A 27,795-nucleotide genomic window follows, 5' to 3' on the forward strand; every position below is an offset into this window, starting at 1 on the left:
GGCAGACTGGGCCATGTGAGGCTGAACTGGGCTACGCAGTGCACAGTGGAGCGCTAAGTTGGGGATTTGATCAGAGACTCCAGGGGCTCCAGCTCCATTTCCAGCTTAACATCAGTGGTGGGTATCTCTTAATCTGCCCATGAAAGCGTCAGGAGGTTAATACTAACCCTACAGAGAGAGGTGAAAAATGGGGGAGGAACTTCATCGTGCCACAGATATAATTTTAGACAGCTACATATCTGCATTTATCACATTAAAGCTTCCTCAAAATCTGAAGCTGGAGAAAGACAAATAAGCATGTTTAGTAGCTCCGTAGTTGCAGATGTTCTATCAGACTGGAGTGTGTCATTTAAACAGCCCTTCTGGGCATCTGGGTAGCTCAACTGGTAGGGCAGGCCTATCCCCCAAATAAAAAAAAAGTTATTAAAATTAAGCAGCCCTTCTGTGAACTTTGATTAAAAGAAGATATATAACTGGAGTGCCACTTACCTTTAAAAAGCAATCAAAGTGGGTGATTTGGGAATATGAATCTGTGGTTATGTGGTATGTTACCAATGCTGGACATATTTGATATGTCTATATTGGCAGTTGGATGTCTTCCTGTCATACAGAAACTGAAACCACTCACACTACATGTGCAGCATTCATTACGTTCTACCTTGAGAGGGTGCTTCACTTGCTTGGCTTCACATATTCCTTTGTTGATGAGCTATGCCTGTTCCCTCACCCCGAGAACAGTGGGAAACGAAAAATGTATGAAAAGCTTTTGAAATAGTGTGTATGATTACCATAACACTTCTACAATAGAGGGAGCGTGCCTGTCATGTTTCACAAGGGGCATGCACATACAAAAGACACTTGTACCCATGTCCTACAAAAGATGACAATATTTGCTTTATTTTCTTCCCTTTCAATTGGTACTGAAGTCATGTTTCCAGTAAGGGTCTCCACATTCGAACATCCAAAGTCATTCCTTTTTTCATTTCACTTTGCCGTTCTTCCCTTTAATCTAGCAGTAGAACTAGGTTCCAGCAACAACAAAAAGGTTAGGTCTTGCTTTCTGTTTCATCTCAAGCTCCTGCGATCCCCAGGGACGTCTCCCTGTGCTCGTCTGCACTGCTTGGCGATGGGAGATTGTGCCAGGGCTCTGTTTGTTTGGCTTTCTTCCCCCTCATCGCGCTGAAAATCTGCCTGACAGTTCGGCAGCATGGCTCAGGCCCCACAGGAGCTACCGTCAGATAAAATGTCACCGTGGCTTTGTTCCACGTGCCCTATAGGCTGGTCAGATGCACTGTACACCTGAGTGCCCGAAGGCCAAAGCACAGAGTGCAGTGAAAGAGGTGGTGTGGAGACAGAACAGCAGACCAGTCTTGTTAATTTTGCTGCATGTGCCATCACGGCCACATTTTGTCAACTGCTTGCGTTTTATCTTCATTGACAAAATCAGCTTTGATGGACAATTAGGTGAGAGGTTTCCACCTTTGAGCTATATAATTATACCACAAATAAATCATTCTATGGTTCATTGGCAGCACTAATTCAGCAGCGTTGCAGGGAGATGTGATTGGATAAGAGCCCGCTTTGCTCACCATCGCTTAATATAACAGCTGAGCCCCAAACTCTTCCACATCCACAGTCAAACCTGATCCCCTTTTCTCTGAACGGCAGCAGTACTAGCCCCAGCTCCTGTCTCTGAGTCTCAGATGACTCTTCTCACTGTTTCCCTAACGAGGCTCGAGCGAGATAGCCGACTGGTCCTCTCACAGCTGAGCACTAGGGCGGTTGCCACTGTCAGCTCCTGTTAGATCAGCCCTCTCTGGTTCACGTTTCAGAGAGCACAAACACACTCATCCCATAGGAGCTCATCCGTGCTCCCTCACCCCGCCTCAATAAATTAATAAAGGAAGGAGCAGCTCTTGCAGGTAATTTGATTAAATACGACATCCTTGCTTTAAGGAGTGTGCTGACGAAGCAAAAATAAGACAGGACATTGTCGGAAGAAATTGTCACCATACTCGTACGTGACCCCTGCCCCGGCAGCTATGCTCTCCTCCCTCTCTATAGCTGAGCATCACAACATACCCCATTTTCCAAGGACACCTCTGAGTGTTATAGATGAAAAATGCTATATGCTCCAGATTACCGGGCTTGTCAGTCACCTAATTTGATGCTATCCCCACCAGATCTCTTCCCTTAATTGAGTTTCTTTTGCTTTATTTCATAGCAGACGTTTATGGGTTCATGTGTTTGAACAGAGGCTGCATGCTGCATAAGCCTATGGGCTTATCTAGGGCACATGCTTCACACTTCTCAAAACAGACATAGTGTAAACAACAACATGAGCTCAGACATTTGTTATACACCAAGGACATAAATAAGTGTAGCAAATTTCTGCCAAATGTGCTGAGGGAATTGTATTAAAACTTAATTCAAACACTAAATTCTCATATTTTAGTTAACATGCTTACCCTGTAATTGCAATAGTATTATCAAAGCAACTGAATCAATGTGATAATTTATTTCATTTAAATACAGAGTTTGTTCCATTTCCCCCTGGTGAACACTTCATCTCGTTCTGTGTTTATGTCATCCCCACTGTCTTCTCCTCTCCCCTCAGGCGTCAGAGGGCTGACTCGAGCTGGGAAGGATGTATCGAGCTACGACGTACGAACGGAATGACAAGCCATCTCAGTCAGAGGGGAAACCACTCATTATACAGATTGCTTTGTGGTGTTTCTGGGTAGTCAAGGCCAATGTCACCCCTCCTCAGTGTGGCCGCGGCCTGAACGAGCATCGCTGCCTGCCTCACGGCCCCCGCTTGCCATCTCCGAGCTGACACACTTTAACTCTGTATCCTTCAGAGTCAGTTTGCCTAGAGGTTGCGAGGGAGGATTACCGACCCAACAACAATGCCAATAATGGGAAGGAAACAGACATGTTCCAATGGAAGGAAGGACTGTGAATCTTATTAGCAGGACATCTTGTTTCAGTCAATGCACCAGTAGCCCCTCTGGCTCTATGATAGCATCAGCAGCAAACAGCTTGCAGGTGCAGAGCAGAAATAAAGCCAATTGTCTTGATCAAATCATCCCCCGTTCTGCCACCCCACATCTATTCCTTCACTTCAGTGTCCACTAACTGGCTCTGCTATGGATAATACGCTATAATGTCTGCTAATGCTCTCTGTGGTACTATCAAGACATATGCTGATGACAATACTTTCCTCTTGTCTTTGATAGGTTAACTACTCTGCAATAGCTCCCATGTTGGGAGACAGGTGGTTAACTGCTCCTCCTGTCTGTGAGTTGTGGCTCACTGTCAGTAACATCCCTACCTGTGGCGGAAAATCCTGCAGCCCTGCTACCTGTAGTAGCTTGTGCAATGGTGGAAGGTTTGTTCCATACCGAGCTCCTGAGTTGAGTCTTATCTCCCCCAGCCTGAGAATCCACCTTTCTGTCCTCAGGATTGGCATGGGGAACAGCCTTGAGTGGCAGGTTCCTGCTCTAATTAAACCAGCAGAAGCATTAGTCCCGCTTGTGAGCAGTGTGAGAGTTTTCATAATTACCCGTGCAATTCATTCATTATTTACTTTAACGAGGTGGCTCAGTGGCCAAACATACAGTGGATCGGAGGCCTAATTTGGGGAAAAGCCACAATGATATTGAATACCTGAGACTTTGGCACCGGCCACCTGTAAAGCTTCTGGATGATGATGGATCAGGAATAATGAATATTTGGTCCTATTAACTTTGTAAGTGTCTGCTGCTGGTGTAGGCAAACACAGAAAAACACTCTTATTGCAATGTCTATTAAGTTCAGCTGAAATGTAAGTATGACCTTTCTAAGCTCCTTAATTCAGCTAAATTGGCTCCAGAGGAGGCTAATTTAGCCCTTTACAACATGGGGGGAAATGGGCATTAGAGCAGTGGTGCAACCAGCAAATGACACTGGACCCTGACTTGTTTGCACAGAAAAATGTGTTACCTTTCTATCTCATAAAGATGGGGCTTTTGCTGTTAAAGCCTTTTTTCCACCTCCAAACTATTTATTCTCACCCAATTGCTGGTATTACCATTATCATTTTGACCACCGTGGTATTGTTAGTACATGTAAATGGGGGTTTACATTAAAATGCAAATGCAGCAAGTTAAAGCATGCAGTCAGCATTTTATAATCCTGCATGAAAAATGATCCCTAAGGAAGGCCACGCATTTAGATGCCAGAACCGGGATACCAAATCATAGCTGGCTCTAGCTGGGGAGACAATTCATGTCTTAAATGATGGGGGCAGATGATCAAGTTAGACTGGTGTGATACAACCCTGCAAAATTATTGAGTCAGGAGATAATCTGTTTTGATGCAGCCCTTATACCACTTATGATAATTCATATCGTTCCATATTTTCACTCATAAATAACAACAGGATCCACGGATCACAGGCACAGCGTGACTCATCCCGCCTATGCCCTTTCATATTTCACGAAGAAAAATACAAAGGTGAAACATGCTCCATATATTGTCGTCGGGCAGGGCTGGACTGGGACAAAAAATTGGCCCTGGCCCACACCCACCGTGATTGGTCAGACACATTCCTTGCAGACACTCTTAAAATATGTGTGCATTCTATGATATGAGCTGCCTAGTGTTCTGCGTTCATGTGATAGTTTTGGATCCTTCAAGAGGGGACTCAAGACTTATCTGTTGATCTTACACTTAAATAATTAATTCATTCTTAGAGTTATGATTTGTATATTTATGGTATTTTTTTATTTATTATTATTGATATTTGATATTGTATTGCCATTATTGTTATTATTAATATTTTGCTTAATATTGGCTTAGCAACTTTTAAAAACAGTTTACTGTTAATTTTAAATATTGTAAGATTCATTTGTTGTCGCTTTTGGACAAAAGTGTCTGCTAAATACAATAACCATAATCAAAACCCTTCCCAAAAGCTACAATAAAGCTGAGAGTATTATATGCCCTGGAAAAGAGCACCAATACAAGAGAATCTAATTAAGCCATTCAAGGAACACTGATGCTTGTATCAACACTGATTTTATAGATCATACAGACTTTTCAGCTACCCAACAGGCTAACCGCTAGCATTTTCAATGTAAGCTTAAACAGTTAGGTTACCTGACAGCCACTAACTTTAATGTTACAGCCAAAGTCCTTGTTGTCGTTATGACGTGAGGCACACACACACACACACACACACACACACACACACACACACACACACACACACACACACACACACACACACACACACACACACACACACACAGCCTCCCTCCCTTCCTGAGCGATGTTGTTTCTGCTTCTCTGTATAGCCAGCCACCTCTCCTTCTTCGTCTGCTTCAGGTAATGCTGATGATGTTGAAGCAGCTACAACAGCCCGAAACATGTCAGAAATTTTGGCACATTTTGAGGCATCAGTCTGTAGATTCTTAATCTTTTTCTCCCGTAATTTCCCTGCACCTCCCTCGCGCTTTGGTGGCAGTTTGTCCATTTTAACGTGGATGCTAAACTTCCAGCATTAGCATAACTATTATAGCTTGTGTCTCAGGGCCGAGAGTGGGGAAGGGGGTTCCTGGATTTGATTGGGTCAGGCCAGTGCCAATAAAGATAATTAACCAACAAAAAAAAAAAAATTATATTGCCGATTTGGCCCAAAAGTGCGTCGGCCCACCGGGAAAATGCCAGGTATGCCAGATGGCCAGTCCAGCCTTGTCGTCGGGCAAAAACCTCTTAAATGGAGTTCTCTTGATCTTGACGTTTCAAGAAAGTATGAGTATTAGTAAGAGACAACAGTGACAAGCAACTTAAAATCTGAATTCAGCTTACATGGTCTGACACAGTTGAACTAATATGATCTGTGTCATTGGATTTCTGCCACTCAGGAATCCATATCCATTTTAATCCCTGTCAAGCATTGTTAACTTGTTTACTGCTATATTAAGCACCAGATATGCTGCCTCAGAGAGAGCGAGGTATATAGCCCATGGCAATTTGCTTCCAATGAAAGCATTAGACTCACAGCAGCGTTACAGCAACAATGAATTAAATTACACATGTGTTTTTGTGTAGTATAGTCTGCACACTCTGTATTTTTGATTTCATCAAATATTTATGGAATACTGAGGTCTATTATTGTGGAAATATTACTCATATTGGTACATGCTGTACTATGCATGTGAAATGGTGGCATGTTTACATTAGGCTTCTCTTTGTTGTAGCTCATGCATTTGTATTGTCACTGCTGTGTTTGCAGCACAGATTTAAGGACTGCTGAGTTGGGGAGAGCAAGATTAGAATATACAGTATCAAGTAAAAGCCTGAGAATCTATGGGATTGCTGCAAACGTAAACCAGTTCAAACAAAGCAGCAGCATGCCTTGTGTTTCCAGCACAGATATATCACATCACAAATATGACAAAAGCCAGAGCAAAGCCACTTCCTCTGCCTCTACTGTCGGGAAATAGAAGAGCATTACCAGACTTGTAACTGTGCTCCAGTGACCCAGAAACACATATTTCTAATTGTTCTAGCTGGCCTCTGGGGCTTCCTTCACAAAACTATGACCTCTTTACCATCAGACCACAGCGAATGGCCCACCAGGACCCAAAGGAGAGCCTGACTGAGTACGATCTCTTGAGCAGGCAACTCCAAATGCCACCTCCATATCTGTCTGTGTGTCATGTTTTATGTGGCTGCAACGCACAAGTGCTTGCACACACACAAACATCAAACAAACACACACACACACACACACACACACACACACACAGTCAAACACCTTCAGACAGCTCAATTTGTTCGCCCTATCCCCTTGAAAGTGCACCGAAGACCAAACGAATGCGAGGTGGACTGCGTATGCTTTTTCAACCTTTCTCCTTCCTGGACAATCTAATAACATCAGACCGCGGTGATGCAGCAAGGTCGGCCCCGGTCCACGGTCACTCTCTGCTGGGTCCACGGTTGAGGAGGTGTGCTCCAAGGAGGGGAAGGTGGAGGGTGGGGGGTTGGGAGCAGGCACATGGCCAGTTAGATGATCCCTGATCCAAGAGCCCTTCTGATTACAGTATAATACATTTATAATTGAGAGTGATAAGGTCTGTGCCATTTGAAATGTTGCAACTGTGCTGTTGATAATTAGTGACCCTGGAGAACAGCCCTTTTTTTCTTTTTTTTTTTACAGTACAGCGAGAAGCGGCCGGTGCTTGTGATGAGATCCCTGCTGATGCCGACAGAATAAAAGCCACCTAAAGAGCTGAGCAATGAAGAATTACGCACTTATAAACAACGATCTTATCAGCGAGCAAGTATGATTTGAAAACGGAGCCACAACTTCTTTTACAATGCTGTTTGGGGCTTTGAAACAATTATCTCTATACTTGGAAAATATTATCCACTAGAGTCCTCTCTATCTGTTTTCTGGGGGACATGTCAGGGGCTAATTGTTAAGAATTGAGTTATTGAGCTGTATGCCCTTCTCCAGCCCCTGAAGGACTAACGCCAATACAAATAGCTTCCAAACACTATTGGAATTCCAGTAGAGTGCCCCTGACTTACCCCAGCCATAATATTGTTCTAATAATTGGAGCTCACAGGCCATCAAATATCATGCCGGTTTGTTCAATTGATTCAGACAGGGTGAAGGAGGGTAAAAAAATGCATTTGCAATTTTTCCATTTCGTAATCTAAATAGCATTCCTCCGCTCTGTTTTTGATGATGGGAAATTCTGCGAGGTGAACATGTTTTGTAATTTGTCATTTGGCTAACATTTATGTAACATGGTATGCAGGGCTGGTAGTGCTTTTTCAGGACTACAATCAAGTACACATGCAAACAGTATGCACATCTACATAAGCTGTATCATTTGGCTAGTACAAAGTTGATATTCCACCTCCCCACTTACAAATGGAAATGCCTTGATAATAGCCGCACCAAAACACTGTAATTGCATGTATAACATCATCAGGTAATTTGGGAGAATTCACTTTGATAGTGTTCTGTTCAAATTGAATAGTTGACAGAGCAGAACTAGGGTGTCAACTGCCTGTTTGCCACGTTCTGCAGCCGTCGCTGTAGCACTGAAACGATGAGAGCTTTATCACAGCCCATCAGTAAAGGCACGGATTACTTTTTGTGGGAGACTGCTGACTTGGCAGGTTGAGTGAAGGCAAGTGGCAAGGCTGGATGATAATGAAAATAGTTGTGATAAAGACTAAATGGATGTGGGATCGGGGTAAAAAACATTCATGAAAAAATATCATAGAGAAAGTGAGTGACGCGGATTGACTTGGTTTGATAACACGCAGACAATCTGCACTTTAATATACATCCCTGCCGACTCATTTTTGCACACGCTGCTCTTATCACCTGTGAGCAGGACGGAAGCAGCAATGTGTCCTATCAAACAGTTGTCGTTCAGAAGTGTTTGAACATGTTTTAAAGCATTTCAAGTGCAAACGGAGTTTAATTAGAATGGCTGCTGATTAACACTGCCGCGGATAAAGACGAGTGTCCAAAGAATATCAACAGCGCCTCAGCCACAGTGTGTACACCTCTCGTCTGGCTGGGCTTTAAACACCAAAGTCAAAAAAATGGAACAAATGCTGTTGTGTGAAAGAAACTGTCACTATGATGAGATGATGAGACTAATCAATAATATAAAAAAATGTGGAGTGGATGTTTGAGTTTGTCTGTATTATATTCTTTGCAAAGCATGGTACAATATTGTGCTGAAGCCAGTGCATGTATATTTAATAAAGAGGGATATGTGTGCCTGTAAGACAAAGTGAGCATTTTTTTCTGCTGGTGTGTTGCATTTAGGAGAGATAGTTGTAACTGGGTAGTGTTGAAGTAAATAGTTAAAACCATGCTTACGTTTTGAAAACAATGTACTTTAAGGTAAAAAATGTAACTTAAAAAATGTAAACTGTTGTGTAACTGAGTGAAGGAATGTTTCAATACTGATTAAGCCTAATCAGCATTTGTCTGGCTCACACCTTCTCAAGCTTCTAAAGAATTGATTAGGTCATTGCTGATTTAGCATAAATGTAAAAGCGCTAGAAAGACTTATTGTTTAAACAACTTTGAGAGCCATTGCCAGTTGAGCCAGACGTGATTAAGACAAAGAACGAGTATTGCTGTAGTTTGGAAACAATTGACACCGTCTCAGTAAGATCCTGTGACCAGGTGTAGCCTCAAGACACTGATTGGGAACATACAACTTTTCTTTTGAGAGACATCTGACCAATAGGGGAAGATTTCATTTGAGAAAACACCCAGATGTAGGGGAATAAATGTATGGTCCGGGGAATGTCACAGGACTGTTTCGATGTGACTCCACAAGGAGATGCATGGATTCAGTCCGCTGTCAGCTGCAGTGTAACATTTGTTTTGTCATGTCACGGGACTGCGAACTGTGACCCGAAAGGGGAAGCATGTTTGCGGTCCGCTGTTTACAGTGTATATGTTTTGTCTTGTCGTTTTCATGCAGTTTCATTAAACCTTTTGCTTAACTTTCAATTTGACCCCAGCCTCTCCTCCTTCCTCCAGAAATCAGAACGAACACGTCTTTTAGATATTCTTAACAGTAGATAGATATATATCCAGCTAATTTAAATAGCTGTGATTGGTTTAAATACAATGCAAACAACCCTTTCTCCTATCCCAAAATGTATCTGTGGAGTAGCCACACGTTACTCCACAGCGCTGTGGAGATAGGTTTGACAATGCGAGACTACTGGGTAGACATCACACCATTTTTGTACATCTTTTTTTTTTTTTTTTTTTGTGCTTGAAAATTCTGGTTTCTCACAGCAGCAGCTATAAGTGCTATAATTGCTGAGAGTAAATGTGCCAACTAGCTCTGCAGCCCTCCTCTATGCTCCCCCGGTATGCAATATACCCAAAGGGAAGCGTGAATAATAAAGACTTCAAATGACAAGCACGCAGCAGGGTTAATGATAAAGGTCAACTTGGCAGCATGCAGCCAGTGAGTGTAAAGGACAAGTGGCATGGGGTCACAACTCACATGGTCTCCTGGCCAATATATGGGAGCAGGACCCACAATTCTCCAGAACCGGATGAAAGCTGCTACTCTGTGGCAAGTATTCCCGGAGCGGCTGCAATGTGACACACACTTTAATGATGCTTTTATTAGCCTGCTACGTCATGTTAGTGAAGACAAAAACTAATACAGTTTCATATGGGAAAACACAGCAAGGCTCATATCTGTTAGACAAAACAGGAACAGATGAGACCCCAGAATATAAGGGAGGGAATCCTGGTACAATATGCAAGTGAGGTTGAGTCAATTTTCTGTCTTACAATCATATTGCTGAAGAGAGGCAGGATATTCAAGTGCAACCACTGAAAAATGTCATGGAAAGAGACAGCAGCGGTGCTCCAGAGGCCTAGCATCGTTTTGACAGGCAGCTCCACAGAGAGAATGTCAGCCAACACCTGAAGCCACGCAACTCCAACAAGACATTCAGGATTTATCAACACATTCCGCTGCTTTTATTCATGAGAAAACTGGCATTCAGCAGAACCTGACACTCACATCAGTCCTGCATGATATTTACAAGAATCCCTTGAACTTCTTTTGCCTGGGAGGAACAAAGCCTCTTCCTGTTCTATTGACTAATCTCAATTAAGCCCTGCTGTTGATTAGGTTGCGCTGTGCACAGTTTTTGAAAATCAGTACAGAACGTACACTGTAACAAAAACTAATTATTTCAAATTGCTATTTGCAATTTTTTATTTTTTTTTGTCTAAAATTGAATAGCTGGTTCAATATTTACCATTTCATCATCCATCATCACAGTCTTTTATTATGATAGTGTGATTTACAGAACTGCAAGTCGTATTTGTGGTGAACAAAGCTCTTTTGCTGGAGAACCAAATCCTCGATAAAAACATATTAAATCCACTGATAAACAACAAATCAAATTAAGTGACAAAAGCTTAAAAAGTAGTAACATGTGTGCAGTATCAATAGCTAATTTTGAGGGGAACATTTCCATTTCATTATAGGAATGTCTCGACTTGCCCTGTACACACTCCTACAAACAGGCACACGTGCACATGCTCAGGCCATGTGTATGCATAAGCTTTCTTGCATGATATGATGGCATTTTAATAATTTTCCCTTGATTTCCCCAGGTTATCTACATCCATGTCTGTAAATATGTAATTTTTAAATGAATTGTAAAATATGCAGGGCAGTTGTCCACAGCACAATGCCTGATTAGATATGTGTATGATCATCTTGCAATACCAGGTGCTCAAACTTGAAAATGCTGAATTGTAAACTGCTGTAAAAAATGATTTTGTCATTAGAAAATTCTGAGAATTTGTGTACTTGGTTAAGACAACATAGATATACCTGTAATTTATTTTCACAAAGATCAATGAATGCCAAACTGATGTTTAAAGATGCTCTATGTTGCATTGACTGCAATGCGTAGATGAGGACACAATTCAAAACAAAATTCACACACCAAATCTACAGTGATCTTTGGATGTTTGTGATTTTTTTCCATGAACATACAACATTTAATTTGGAAGAAATTGCAGGATTTGTTTAAGCACTGTGGGCTCAATTTATGATGAATAGAAAATCTCAATACTGTTTTTGTGGAGAACAGTCTGGAGATGAAGTTGCCCACATTTGGTGTCAACTGAAACAAACATGTGGGAGGTTTAAGAAGTTTTGCAGTTTTTGCAAAAAGTAGAATAATGGACTTCAAAATTGCTACAAGGTAACAGCAGAGCATAGTTTCTGTTCTATTGGGGCTACAGTTTGGCATAAGCTGCGACGTTGTAGCATGAACGGCTGATTTGTTATGTATTTTTAAAGTTTAGAATTTTAGATGGCTGTTGTAGCGCCACCACGACTTATGTGCAAAGTTTGGTGAGTTCTCGTGCATGGGAACATGGATTTCTTAGGAAGAAGAAAAATAATACAGGCAAATACAATGGACATTTTTCACAGCAGACATTTTGACTTGTCATAGTAGGAGAAGCAGAGGTGAAATTGATAACCTTAACGATGGCTGCATTCCATCAAGTGTCCCAGTAAGCTATTTCAGGGGGGTCAGCATGCACGATAGCAGGGCCTCTCCTAAGTGGAATGCAGTCATCATTAATGGTTTTGAATACACCTGTGCTTTTCCTACTATGACATGTCAACACGTCTGCCGTGAAAAAGGTCTATAGGGCCCCTAATCATTGAAAGTCTTGACCGCTGTCCAGGGTGCTGAATCTGAGGCTGTCCAGGGTGTTTACCAACATTCACTTTAATGGGAATCCCGTTGGCGGGGACTGATGCTTAATAGTTTGCTTTGGCTGATCGGCCACATTATTTGCTCTCATTATATATACCTTTCTGTTCCAGATCCTAGTCACTGAATCTTGGAGATGCCAACGCCAAGCCTCATTCACTCCAGGACGTTTTGCCTCGTTAAGAGTTTTATTTTATTTTAGTGCCTTTTGTCTGTGGCCACTTCAGTTAGTTTTGTCTGGCCATTCTGGCAGTAGATTTTCCTGTCTTTTATTTGCTTGAGTAAAGAAAATAAATATAAAGTTAGTTTGAAGTCAGAAATTATGCATATGCTGTGTTCTCTGTAGTCGTGTCCAGTTGCGCAACATTGCACTGAAAATATACAGTGTGTTATTGTTAAACTGACTTAACTCTCAATATGTAAACTGACTTCTACAAACAAAAATAATCTGACTTTTGAATGCCTGCTGATGAAGTAGAAGCTATATTTACATTGCAATTTTAAAAGTAGATTTATTGTGTCGCTGTCCATAATGTGATTTCTTGTGCTTGTGCTGTGTTACTTTAACTCTCTCTGACTAGCCACTATTCCCATATGTTTTACACATTAGCCCTTGAAGCTGATTTAAAAAAGGAGCCAGTACTAACCTTGAAAAAAAAGAAAACACACATTAGTAATTCTTTTCAAAATCTTCAAAATACCTTGGTCCCTTTTAACCAAGAGTACTATCTTTCCCTAAAAAGAACAATTATCAGGCTCATATAAAGATGCCTACAGACAGGCACAGAGTGAAGACAACACCCCCCCCCACACACACACACACACACACACACACACACCTGAAATGACTGCAAAAGTTACATAAGCAGAAGGCAGTCAGGGAAAGGCAGTTCCTGAAAATTCCTTGTACACTGGCTTACTACAACAAAGCCCTTCCAGTGTGTTCTAATTCTCTACATTTCCCTCCAGAGTATCTCCTTGTTCATGGGGTTGAAAAGAATGGGCAAAGGAGATGGTGGGAAAATCCCACTTGGATCAATTTTATACCAATCAAGGCTCCTAAATAGTGAAGGAGATGAAGTTGGACTAAGTTGGACTGCAGCCACAGCTCCGTTTACTACAGAATGTAAGGATGTATTTCACCTCTGTTTCATACAGTAAGGAAAATTATAATATTTTTTTCATAGCGTAATAGAGTGGAAATGCCCTCCCACACGTTTGATAGACCTCCTTGGGGTTATGACACATTCAAAATCCCATATAGCCCTATAAAATTAACTCTCATAGGAAAGAGATGGTGCTAGCCTGACAAGTAATATAACTTGTCGTGGATATATTGCCACCTATTTGCTTACTATGGTCCTTCTGTGAATACGTTTTTTCAAGTATAAGCATTTCACTGGATATCTGGCTCTGTATTCTGCTACATTAACAGCACCTTTATCATCTGGCATCTTTCACAAAGCTCTAAGCAGTCACGATTCTCCCTAAATGGGCATTCATTCTCACATCTGTCCTATGCTAATAATACCAAACTCCTACTCGAGAGGTGTGATTAAAAGCATTGTGACAAGACCTCCTTCACACACTGTCCCTCCCAACCTTCATCCCTCTGATTGGTGCAGTTCCACCCGCTTTACAAGTGCACCTCACACACTGTTATTTTGCTCCCCCTCCCCAGCTATGCTGCCCACTTTAATCCATTAATCCCAAAAATGTCCACCTACCTTTGCTTAGCAATCTCCTTCATTACCACCTCAAGTGGCACTCTTTACCGACCACGCGCCCCGGGTTCCTCACTAATCCAACCTTGTTCTCCTGCCCGTTCTTCTCCTACTTTCACCTTGTCAATTCAAAACTCTGCTCCTCACCCTCTTCAAACTCCTGCCTCCTGCCCAGCGCTGAAATTGTAAATCAGGAAGTGCCATAACACAGAGAGGCTGCTGAGCCTGCGGGTCAGGGGAAGAAAAGAAGTCATGGAATGTATGCAAAAAACACCAGAAACCAAACAAGAACGACATAAACAATGCTATGTGCCGCGCAACCAATAGAAATATTGTTGCATCTTCTGACGTGAGAATGGAGCCCAGTAAACACTATATGCCCACAACGGTTGGAATTATAATTGACCATACTAATTTCACCACACAGCAAAAACGCCCACTAGCTGCGGGGCTTACAGTAATATGCAAAAATATATGCACATATCATGCCCACATCAATGTGACTTACAAACACTTTCATTAGGCTTACTTATTTCACAATTTCACAGCATAATCACCCACTTGCTTAGCTGTGGGGCTTACAGTACATAATGTTAATTGGCCTGATGCATTAATTATCATCACCATCATACTCATCATCACCCTCCCAATCAATCAATCATCAACACAACAGAGAATAGTAATAAAACGCGTGCTTACCTTTTCTGTTTATCTCTCCAAAACAATTCAAATCACAGAAACATTAGCTCACAACCACAAAACTCACATGCGTCAGTGTAATGTAATCCTTTTTTTTTTTTTTTTTATCGGATTTAAAATGCATCCAAAATAGGCAAACAAGCCATTTACGACCAACTTCACTGGGAAATAAAAGAAGGACAGAACAAATTATATTTAATATTACACAAAATGCACATATTTTGATAGTGACAAATGAGGCGTCTGATCCAATCAAATAGGTGCTGGTGCCTTTTGGGAGATCCCGGATCCTGTTCCTGCAGGATCCGGCACAAATTAAGCCCTGCTCCCGCCTTTGTTAGCCCCTCTGCAGCAGTGCTTTGTGGTGGCAGCTGTGGAAAGTGCCTCCCACACATATGAGGACTGCTGACCTTGGCGGTTATAGGCTTGGCCACTGCTATGATTAATGCCTCTACAAGACAAGAAGCAAGTACCTCTACCTCACTGGCCAATATATATCTTCTTACACACATCATTCCTGTCTCAGGACACACCTGATGATGGACAAATCTTAACCTCCGCCCTTCCGCTTTCCGTACCCGGCTCTTTAATTCTCCCCCTTCCTACCCTTCACAACGCTACTGAGAAGCAATAAGAACCTAAAAAAGGAGGGAGTTTTAGATTCACACACTTTTTTCCATCTTCTCTGAATGATCAAACATACCGCACTGGGCTCATCTGAAAGGTGTACATGCTGGCTTCTGTTCGATAAGGCTGTTACCTGTACGCATTTTGCCCTGAGGAAGAAAAAGCGCCTGTGTGTTTTTTGGTTATGAAGTTAAAAATCCCTCAAGGACAAATGCACTAAGAAGAAAAGCAATGCTGCCATTAGAAGCCCCATACTCCCTCCTAGAGCAGAGCATAAAGCAAAACAAAGCATTCAAGCAATGAATCACCACAGATAGATCTTTCAGGAGCCATAAACAAGAAGCCCAATACAAGTTGGGAATAGACTAAAGTTATAAAAGTCTCAGAAATACAAATATTCACCATCAGATATACAATATATATCTTGCTTGTGCCATCTCCTGACAGAGTGATATTTGTTCAAAGACTTTGTACAATTTTCATTTAATTGATTTTCAGTCCAGGAGTCAATATCTGAGTGGAGAAACAAAACAGTAATTTGCAGTTCCATTTACCCAGACTGCAATGTTTTTTTTTATCTGGCATTTTGTGCCCCTCAATGTACTTTAGATTGTAATGTGAATGATTTTGCCTTATTTCGTGCTGCAATTTAATCCATTTACTGTTTTATTAGAGTCTAGAACTTTTCAGATATGTTCAGAAATCTTAGTTCAGTATTTATGTAGTTTAGTTTGACCCAGGGGGTACGGTAACACATAAATTATAACAGCTACGCATTCCACGGTCATGATGTTATATAGCTAATGTGTTATGCAATGACACATTAAAGGTTGAGGGGACCTTCAATTTATATCCTTGAGAAACCAAGGTCATTTTGCAATTGCTGGGAAATAAACCAGTCCAAACATGGCCAAGTATAGCAGGTCACACAAAAGCCCCTGTTGCTGTGAATATATCTAGGGATTTACTGGTGTGGCTATTAAGAGGGCATCTGGCTCTGAAAGCAAAGGTAAAGGCCAGCCAGGGATTCACACAAAACTATTTGTGCAAGTTTATAGCCTCCGCCACAAAAACCAAAGGTGAAAGAATAGCTTAATGACTGCATTGGCAACACCTGCCACTGTGCATGCATTGCATTATATAGCCTGTTGGGTACTTTGAGTCTCACACTCAAATACAATCAATTTAACGACTACTTGAAAATATGAAAAACAAAATTGGCAGCTAGTGGCATACCTGGAGTTTGCAGCTCTTCCCCTGAATCAGTATTAGGTCAGATTGTGCTGAGGAAATGCCATCTGTTGTTGCTGTACCATGCCATGTCAGTGCGAGCGAGATAGCTACTCAGTACATATTAGTCTTCTAAAGATTATTTTTTGGGCATTTTCAGCCTTCATTTTTGAGAGGACAGATGAAGACATGAAAGGGGAGAATGACATGCAGCAAAGGGCCACAGGTTGGAGTCGAACCCGGGCCCGCTGCGTCGAGGAGCAAACTTCCACATATGGGCGCCAGCTCCACCAACTGAGCCATCTGGGCGCCCTACATATTAGTCTTTTGTCTTTGAGGAGCCACACATATCTGTATTCTCAAAACCTTCATTTTTTCCCTGCAACTGAATAAGAATAATGTTTACTCATGTTTAGGATGCAAGTTCACAAGAAGCAAGTCTTCCATCACAAACAGTAAAGGTCAAACATCCATCAATAAAGAATCTCCACCACAAAAACTGACACAAGGTCGACATTTTCCTTCAGTGAACCGCCGTTCCATCTGTGCACTTCATATTGCCATCTTTGGGTGAAGTGTTCCATTTTTACATGAGACGCTGCAGAGGACCCCTTGACCAGATGAAAGCAATTGTCAGGTTAGCTCTTTGATGTCTTTGTAATGCATATTTACTGTTTTGGTGGGAGTACTGCGATCATCGAAACGTGTTTTCATCTCAGGGCAGTGCTACAGCACAGCTTGTTTTACATAGAGAAAATCATTACTATACCGTAGAAACTGATTTCTTAATGTCACAGTTTTCTGAAATGTCAGGCTCATGAAGTATAATGAGCTTTGTTCCTGTTTCCATTTGTTGTAAGATGAAAAAGAAGGACACATTCTCATTAAAAATACATCAGAAATGTGAGTTCAAGTCACAACATTGAGGGGGGGATTTGTTGTTCATTCAGTGTAGAACATCTTTACACAACGCTGCTATGATTATTCTGAGCAGGTGGTTAGACTTAAAGAAACAGTACCTCAAAATGTTTTGAAGGTATTTCATATATCAGCTGTTCAACATATCACATAACTGGTTATGCTTCATAGCAATGGCAAATAGAAAAATTAATTAAGCATTGTGTCTGTCAGCAGTGGGGTTGGGCTGACCATGTCAAAGTTGGAATTGAGTCAGTATCCATATAATTAGCCCGAATACTTGTTTCTGAGTGATCAAAGGTAAATAAAAAAGGAGTACCTAGACTACTTTTATTCTGCTGCCTCACTGTGTTCATATTTCTCTTTCTAACTTAGTAAAGGTGATTTTGCAGATGTAGCCAATGAAACTGAATGAACAAATTAGCTGTGAGCCACAATATCCAATATGCAAAACGTCATGTTATTTTACGATATTTAAAACTATAAACAAAAAAAACCCGCCAGAAATGACGACGTCTTGTTTTGTGGTCGCATTGCTGTCGGTGCTACGTTCAAAGACATTGCATTTCCCGTGCCTGCTTTTACTGTAGGAATTACTTGGTTTGCATTATCAGTATGTTAAATAATACAACTATGATGTGACTGTAGGAGAGTGAACAGTAATGCTTGATTACATGCTTGCATTATTTCTGGTAAATCTTGTTTGTGTGTAGGTAATCTGAATGGCGTACGCTGCCACTAACAATAAAACCTATTATATACAGTGGGGGAAATAAGTATTTGACCCCTTGCTGATTTTGCAGGTTTGCCCACTTACAAAGAATGCAAAAATCTACAATTGTAATCATATGTACATTCTAACAGTGAAAGACAGAATCCCAAAGAAAATTCCAGAAAATCACATCCAATGAATTTATTAAAATTGATAACCATCTGATGAGGAAAAACAAGTATTTGACCCCCTGGACAAACAGCAAGTATTCTGGCTCCTACAAGCCAGTTAGTCTTTCTTTAAGACACAGCCCCAATCCGAACCAATTATCTACATCAAATACACCTGCCTCACTTCGCCGATCTGTACAAGGCTGGGATGGGCTACAAGAGAATCGGAAAGCAACTTGGAGAGAAAAGATCAACTGTCGGTGCAGTTATCAGGAAATGGAAGAAGCACCACACCACCGCCAACCTCCCTCGGTCTGGGCCTCCACACAAGATCTTGCCTCGTGGGGTGTCCCTGATCATGCGAACGGTGAGGAATCATCCCAAAACCACAAGGGGGGAACTGATGAATCAACTGAAGGCAGCTGGGACCACAGTTACAAAAGAAACGGTTGGTAACACACTACGCCGTCATGGATTGAAATCCTGCAGCGCACGCAAGGTCCCCCTGCTCAAGAAGAAACATGTACAGACCCGCATGAAGTTCGCCATTCACCACCTGGACGACTCAGAAGAGGCCTGGAAGAAGGTGATGTGGTCAGATGAGACCAAAATAGAACTTTTTGGCCTCAACTCAACTCGTCGTGTTTGGAGGGCAAAGAACACTGAGTACAACCCAAAGAACACCATCCCCACCGTCAAGCATGGTGGTGGCAACATCATGCTTTGGGGGTGCTTTTCAGCCAAGGGGACGGGACAACTCCATCGTATTGAGGGGAGGATGGACTGGGCCATGTATCGTGGAATTCTGGACCGACATCTCCTTCCCTCAGTGAGAGCTGAAGATGGGTCGAGGATGGGTGTTTCAGCACGACAACGACCCTAAGCACACCGCCAAAGCAACAAAAGAGTGGCTGAAGAAGAAGCACATCAAGGTTCTGGAGTGGCCTAGCCAGTCTCCAGACCTGAACCGATTGAAAATCTTTGGAGGGAGCTTAAAATTTGAGTTGCCAGGCGACAACCTCGGAACCTGAATGATTTGGAGGCTGTCTGCAGGGAGGAGTGGGCCAACATCCCTGCCGAAATGTGCACAAACCTTGTCACCAACTATAAAAACCGTTTGACATCTGTGCTGGCCAATAATGGCTTTTCTACAAAATATTAACATGCTGTTTGTTCAGGGGGTCAAATACTTGTTTTTCCTCATCAGATGGTTATCAATTTTAATAAATTCATATGATGTGATTTTCTGGAATTTTCTTTGGGATTCTGTCTTTCACTGTGAGAATGTACATATGATTAAAATTGTAGATTTTTGCATTCTTTGTAAGTGGGCAAACCTGCAAAATCAGCAAGGGGTCAAAAACTTATGTCCCCCACTGTAGCAAGGTAATTATGGAATGTAAATTCATTGAATGGCTATTGCTAAAATATACCAACCCTAAGTAGTATCAAAAACAGGGTTTGATTTCCTGAAAATATTAAGGATTATAACTTCAACTGTATTAGCCTGTTAAGCTTCAAAATGTCAGTCTATTTATATTGTTTCGTCAATCAATCAATCAGACTTTATTTTTCATACATAAAAATTTAGCAATGGTGCAATCGGGGGAGATTGCCTCCCTCCCTACGTCCCTCCCGGCCCCATTAACCTACCTACCCAACCACCCCTAAATTGACAGAAATAATGTTATTCAAAACAGGAACAAGCTCAACCAATGTCTTGTTTATTTGTTTAAAAAAGAATGCATGAAGGCAACTCTGTGAGGACACCCAGTTGGAAGTTCCAGATTTGGGACATTCCCATCAGTGTGTGAAAACACAATTAGTCTTGATTGGTTCCCCTCCCTCAATAACCGACTAAATTCTTTCAATCAGGGAGGTCTCCAGCATTTGAAACGGCACACTCTCTGGATGTGGTGCAGATTGCGCTGTGAGCTAATCAAACCGCAGTGCCGCAAAGTGCATCTGAGAACTTACTTTATGTAGGATTTAATATAGGAATAAAGAATTACTATAAAGTCATTTTTTCAACAAACAACATAATCAAAAACAATTTTAATAAAAAGAAGTTAACCTATAAATGCTTGAGCAGCGATATATTTTTAAATCATCCTAAATGAAGATTTGAGGTTGCTGCTGTGGAAGGGTCCTACTCAGTGTTATTCCCCTTCAATTTTAATCAATACTTTACTTTACAAGAGTTTCAAGCTAGAAAGGAAACATCTTTTTGGACTGTGAAAAGCCAAGCACTGGGAAACAATAGGCCCAATCTCGGCCCTGTCTTGCCGAGCCAGACGTTTGTTGCAGTGTGTCTGGCAAGAGCGGCTTAAGAGTTAATTTCCTGGCAGTGATTTGTAGGAGAGCAGCATCAACAAGCTGCTGCAGACTGGAGCATGAAAACCATTACTTAAATCCCTCACTCCCTGACATTAATAGGATGAATAAATGTTTTTGTTCCCTGCTTAATTTGGATGAATTCATCCAAATGAAAATAAAAGCAAGTAAATATCCATCTCAGCCCCTCTCCTGATAATAAAAGACAAAGAGAACTTACTCTGCCTTCGCTTTTTCTTCCACCTACTGTTTGAGAATTCCTCCGCTCGGCGCCAAGCTCATATATCAGATGATAACCGAAATGACTGAGACTGGGAACACTTACTGAGGGAGGCTCTTTATTTTAAGTCAATTCACTCTCGCCACATAGGAGGTTGTCATCCCAAATTTTATTCCGTAGTAACTCACAGAGTGATTTTTGTGATCCCAGACATCCAATGTGACAAATGAGATGCACCCAGACAGATTATATCCTGCATATGTACTCGCAGTAAAACAAAAAAAAAAGTAATTTCCATGCTCATTTTATGAAAGCGGTGCAATAAAATCATGGAAGCAGGAGCATTTTGCATCAAAGAGGAATACACCACAACAGCATAGACCACACTTACACTCAGTCACTTCATCTGTTCTGGACACTAAGTGTTCAATTCATCCAAGATGCATTCAAGAGGGACTGGTTTGAGCTGCTAACGAGCACACATTATTCTTTTTCTGTTATTTTTGGCTGTTACCAAACAGCTTCAGGTGCATTACATCTGCTTCTGGACTGGAGGAGGGCCGACCCTGATGTGCCTGTAGTCTGGGATAAACACGGCAGATCAGGCAATCAGATTTGTGATCTGGCCAACCGAGAGGCATATACAGTATGTATATAAACAATTGTATTAAATTATGAACTTTGGATAAAAGACACTTGAAATGACAAGTGTAAATGAGGCCAATGGTTTTAAACATCAAAAAGGAAGTATCCAGATGAAATCATATAGTATGACTAATTAACCAACATCCTGAAGAATACAGTGTCTGAGTCAGGAGGCAACGAGCAAACTGCACTGTTCAGCTCTCAGTGTAACTCAGCAGTAATTCTCCAGTCAGTGAAAAACAACTATACAAACTTGTGTGATAGACTATCTTTTGCTCTGCAATATTGTTCACACACAGCCACACATATCCTCTGCTCCCCATATCCCTGGCTGCATTACCAACAGACACCATTTCCATTTCGGAGCTGGGCATAAGAGAGAAAGGCAGAGTCACTTACCACACAGAATAACTCTGACAACTGAACAAATCAATGCTACAGTACATCACCTGCGCTACTGCTTCAGTGCTGCACTCACATACACTCATACAGTGGGTTTAGGTTATTTGATTGGATCTAAAACTATTCTTTTGAAGGCCTGAATAACTTGGGTGGACTGAGTCGACAGTCCATAGCTGTGACGGTCCCACTATAAAAGGGCTGTGATCAGAGAGATAATGGGAGATAGACATCAGAGGTCACAAATAAACCCTGTGGAAGGTGAAAAACTCTCCACAAGTGCAGACTGTACTTGACCATTCTCCTTTTTGAAGAGAGGAAGAATCTAACCTTGAGTTTTGGCAAGAAAAGCAGCCATTGTTAATTTTTAATGCATTTGGAAACTAGTAATTAAGCACCCTCCCCGCAATGGACTGGGAAATTGACATGCTCTGGAGAGCCAGTGAGTAATTATATTTGTAAAGAGCAGTGATACAAGATACTCCCCTCTGACTGGGACTCATTACACATCATTAGAGAGGCGCGGCAACTAAGCACATGCACGTGCACCACGTTCACAGACCACACACACACACACCCCAATGAGCAGAAATCCCAACACTGTTTCTCTTTGGCAAACAAACTCTGCTCTTCAGGTCCCCTGCCCCGAGCAGAGTGTGAAAAATCCGAACAAGACAGTCCGGACAGTGTAATTCTATTCTCCATATCTCATCTGGTGTCAATCATATGTGGATCAATAAGTAATTAAAGATTAAATCTAAATTAATTCTCATTCATCAGAATAGTGAAAGGTTCAGATATGAAAGTTTCCAAATGGAGCCTCGGGAGAATTGTGGTCTACCCTTAGAAGCAATAATTACCATTTCAGCAGCGCAAGGCTAAAAGCTGCAGGGGGATGATAGAACGGCACTGGAAACTTAGTGGACTCCTCTTTATTTGCAACTGGAGTGGCAGCGACTCGACACATTTGGGTCTCCATGTTACCTCGTCTTTCCACAGTATTTCTCCTCTCCTTTTTTCTCTCTGGGAGTGTTTGTGTTTCACTTTGGAATCTAAAGCCACCATGCACATATTATGAAACCACGCTGAAATATAGATTACATCCACTGCGGCCTGTCTTTTGGAAAAACACCAAACAAACGCTAAATCTATATTTCATAAGGCACTGAGCACCATCTTTCAATAATTTTGCTCCATTTGAGTAAATTGTTGAAAAGCCCTGTAAAGCTGGAAATAGTGCTGCTACAAAAATGGAAGAACAAAAATGTAATTAATGCAATAGATAAATAAAACGTTCATCGCTGACATTTACCAAGGTTTTGGTGCTGTCCAATTTGTTGAAATTTGCTGGGGAAAATGTTTTTCAATGCTTTCAGTGCCGATTTGTTAGTGAGGGCTGTTGTTTACTGAATATTTTGGGCCTATTGTTTGTGTGAAATTAGTTAGTTTTCAGATTGTTGTGTGTATTTCAAAGGTGTTTACTGCATTATTAATGCCATATTCAGATTGCCCTGGGACGGTGGGAGAGCTATATTAGTGTCAGAAAGCGTAGTTTTTTGCCTTGTCTGCTTTCGCTTTAAACTCATTATCTTGTCTAATTCTCTCTGCCTCCATTATTCCCTCATCCCTTTAAGCAGCCTAATTAAATGAGCTTTTGTTTTTTCCATTAATACTTATTTATTTATTCTGCATTTCTACATGTAACTGCGTCACCCAGTGTGGCATCTAAATTACAGTTTGTTTTCTTCTTAAATTATTTAAATGAAGGGAGTCCTGCTGGACAGTACTTGAGTTGAAGCCACAGAGGAAGTAAAAATTGTATTTGTGCTCATCTACTGTACAGTAGCTGTCATATGACATGATGTTACAGTGAAAGTGTAGAGCTTTCAAATCTGTGTGCAGTGGCTAATGTACAGTGTCCAATACAAACAGCTAATCTACTCCACTTAATGCTGTCTAGACAAGATTAATGCTCAATCTGTATTCTAAAAAAAACTGCAAAAAAAATAAATACATGTAATTGCAATTTCTCATGTTTTGTGTATTGCAATTCAAACTTTATTACTGAAAATCTTCAGACAGCTTAGTGTTAATTAGTGCATCATGGTCTGATTTCTCTCCGGCCTTGGTTTTATTTGGTTTATGAGTATGTTTGTAATAACAGTTTAAAGCCGTACCATGGGGAGATTATCAGACCATGCTACAGCAATGGACATTATCGCTCAACTACATGCATCACTTCTTCTCTGCTCATTTCTCAGAATGGCTGCTGGGGAGCTCACCAAGAGAGCTGCTTTGCAAACTGTGCATGTGTGTATGTCTATGCATAAATGTGTGTGTGTGTGTGTGTGTGTGTGTGTGTGTGTGTGTGTGTGTTCAAAACCACATCTGTATGTGTAGATTATTTGTGCTTGTGTCTCACTGTGTGTTTGTTTGTGTGAACACTAGCTGTGCACACATGCTTACAGTACTATGTGGTGTTTAAGGGTGTGTGTGTGCATGCATGTTAAATGACATTTAGCGAAATGTGGCAACGAGTGAAGAAACATCTGACTCATAATTGAAGTGCCATGAAAGAAATATGATCAAGAATCTGTATTAGGTCTACGTGCTCAGCTTTAAACCAGCGGCAGCAGCACCAAGCAGCATGCACTGCCAGTGCTCCTACTACCTTACCACCCCGAAAGCTAATTACAACGCTCAAAATTCCACAAAAATGACAGAGGAAAACACAGTGCATCTAAGGGGACAATGATGGCAAAATCGATAGGCCGTAGTGCTCTCATGTCCTTAAAAATAAAAAATAAAAAAGAGTCTGAGGATGAATGTAGTTGTGTCTGTGTGATTCAACCACACCAGTCATCTCAATGTCCTGGAGGATAAGGCACCACTCCTCAGTCACCCTCCTGCTCTTGACATTAAGCTCTCTGGCCCCGACACACCAAGGCGACTGTTGGCCGTCGGTCCAAGTTAGGCCGACGGTGAGCGACCGTCAAACAGCCAATTCATCTGATTGGCTGTTCGGCTTGAAAACTTGTGATGAAAACAAATGACTGTGAGAGGTACACACAAGGCTCCTTTCATTTTTTATCTCATTTGATGCACATAAGAAATGTCAAAACTGGTCAACAATGATGTTCAAATGTCACATTATGTCCATAAGATGGCAAACGTACAACAAGATATACATAACTAAGTGTAGGTATATTTATTCCAACAATAACATGTCTTTTAAAAGATATCTACATACCTACACATTACAAAACTAATGTTAATAAACTAATATCCTATACTGTGAAATTTAAAATAAAGACCGTAACAGACCTCTCTCTCTCTCTCTGCACCGCTAAACAATTAGCCCCCTAGCAAGCAAGCTAACTTACTAGCCAGCCGGCCAGCCTCTAAATTAGTAAAATGTACTTCATGTTTAATTCACATGCTCTTGTCACATCATAGGAAAGCACATTGATATTGCCAGATGAGTGACATTTTTGTTTGGCTAATTTTCTGTAACCAGTGTATGATGAAGGCATGTTGGGTGGGTGAAATTAGCAAGCTAACGTTGGCCAACCAGCCAGCAGCCGGTTGTTCGGTCGCTCCACTCCACTCCTACTGTAGGGAGACTTCTTTGTCGAGAGACAACAGTGAAGTGAAGTGAGTGAAGCAGAGTGACCGTACGCTCTGTTCCGTTCTGCTGCTGATCGAACAAACGCTGTTTGTTTTGGGTATCATAGCGGTTTCCCTTGTTGAATGGGAGAAATATTTCCTCATACGCAGGTGCAGAACGTACGTGTTAGCCTACTTGGCTGTCGGTTGTACTCTTACACTGTAATTTTTGACCAAAACAAAGGCGACGACAGCTGACGTGAGGTGAAGCCACAGGCAGCCTTCGCCTACTAGTTCCTGGCAGACGGCTTGGTGTTTCAGGGCCTTTAGGATAAGGCTGGTCATATTTTATGTTTTTAATGTTTTTGCCTTTTGGTCCCTTAAAGCAGTGAACGTCAACTGGCGGCCCGCGGGCCACATCCGGCCCGCCAAAGCTTTTAGTCTGGCCCGCAGAATAATCATGAATTCACAAAATGTAAAGAGGAAAACTGTGTTCTGTTATTTATCATTTCAAGCATTTAGAGCAAAAACCCAGCCCCCTGTATTTGCATCTCTATTCACATGCCGGGATTCTGTACAGCGATGCCTGAGCTCCACGCATAGAGCTGAGCCGAGATGTGTGTGCGTTAAAACACACACGCAGCTGAGCCGAGATGTGTGTGCGTTAAAACACGCAGCACTTGACTGGGAACGATACGGCTGCTGGGGCAGATGAACTCACGCTCTATTTTCTGTAAGTAGGCTACAATAAAACCTTCGTGAGTAAAAAGTCAATACTTATCAATGCACTCACCTGTGTAGACCGGCATAATCATGTAGAAAGCAACATATCAGTCTGTTCTGTCTGCTACCTATACCCACCTATATAAATAAAGCCCATTCTGCTCTGATTGGTCGATGTTTCCAGGTCTTCTGCAACTGTGCTCTTGGCATCTCTGCACCATCATTGCAGCCGGGGAATGACTTTAACGGCACTGTAGCGCCATTTTCTACCTATATATAGTATAATTGGGACATCACAACTGTGCGGAAGTCCTGACGGCTCATTTAAAGACACCGTTTCTCAATAAGGGCACTGTGCATTTCTCTGTGGATTGAGCGTTTTGATACTTTCACAGTATTTATACAGCACCTTGAGATGCTTTATAATGAAAAAAAGACATTTACAATACTCACTTTTTACAATATTGGCCCTTTAAAACAAAGCAATGTCTAGTTATGACACCTCATCAGAGATTGTATATTTCATACATTGTAGATGCCCGAATGTTTAACAAAAACAAATAAAAGCCATTTTCCCTTCTTCTTTCCTATCTTGTTAATCATCCTGTGACTGTTCAGTTTCATTTAGTGACCTCTTATGGTGCCCCTATACATCTGTGTTGGGAGACACTGATATAGCTAAACAAATACTCACTAGCACACCAGTGAATACTAAAGCGATACTATGAACTTTAAAAAGGAAGAAAAAGCACAGTCATTCCCTTCCAAATAAAATATTTATAAGTAATAAAACACACACAATTCCCTTCACTCAGGGTTTTGCTGCAAGAGTCTTACTTGGTCTCGTATGACCAGTGGCTCATGCTAGCTGATTTTAGCAAACTTTAGATAGATATTGCTTTGTAGACAGTACTGTCAGGTCTCTACTACTTCTCTGCTGGAGTGACATTGCATTGTACTGCTGTTTGGAAATACTTTATTTAATCTGCAGCTGAAGTGTCCCCAGCAAATGCAATATTTACCTCATTTTGAGTAACGTTTGCCAAAAACTATAGTTCCCAGCTGTGTTAGGAAATTACTTACTTGGAGCTTGAAATGGAATTATATATTTGTGACTTGTGAAGATTTAATTATTTACATCTTCACTTAGAACCAATACACTTGCAGCTGTGAGCAACATACAGTATGAAGAAGTCTGACAGTACTGAGAAACAGAGTTATCAATTGTAGGTTTTGAGATTTGTTATGCGATTTGTTGACCAAAGGAAAAATAGAATAACACTTTACCACTCCTTTATGTTAAGAGCAGCCAGCGATAGTCCAAATCTGAAGCAATACTCTTAACAAGTATGTTGTTATATTCAGTGTTTGTAGTCAGTAAACACAAAAAAAAAATTGTGAGGAGGAAAATCAGCTGTGTCAGAGAGATGGATGGAAAAGGTACAAAGCTTGGGTAGTGTGCTAACAAACTCCATTTTGTGT

The 27,795-nt window shown here is 41.3% G+C and overlaps 1 protein-coding gene across 3 annotated transcripts in view; it reads right to left on the reverse strand.

Annotated features, from left to right (window-relative positions):
* The window catches only part of nlgn3a (neuroligin 3a), a 129,415-nt gene that overhangs the window by 53,088 nt on the left and 48,532 nt on the right, over positions 1 to 27,795 (reverse strand). The window lies entirely within an intron of this gene.

The sequence above is a fragment of the Perca flavescens genome, chromosome 10, assembly GCF_004354835.1.
Source record: "Perca flavescens isolate YP-PL-M2 chromosome 10, PFLA_1.0, whole genome shotgun sequence".
Taxonomy (NCBI): Eukaryota; Metazoa; Chordata; class Actinopteri; order Perciformes; family Percidae; genus Perca; species Perca flavescens.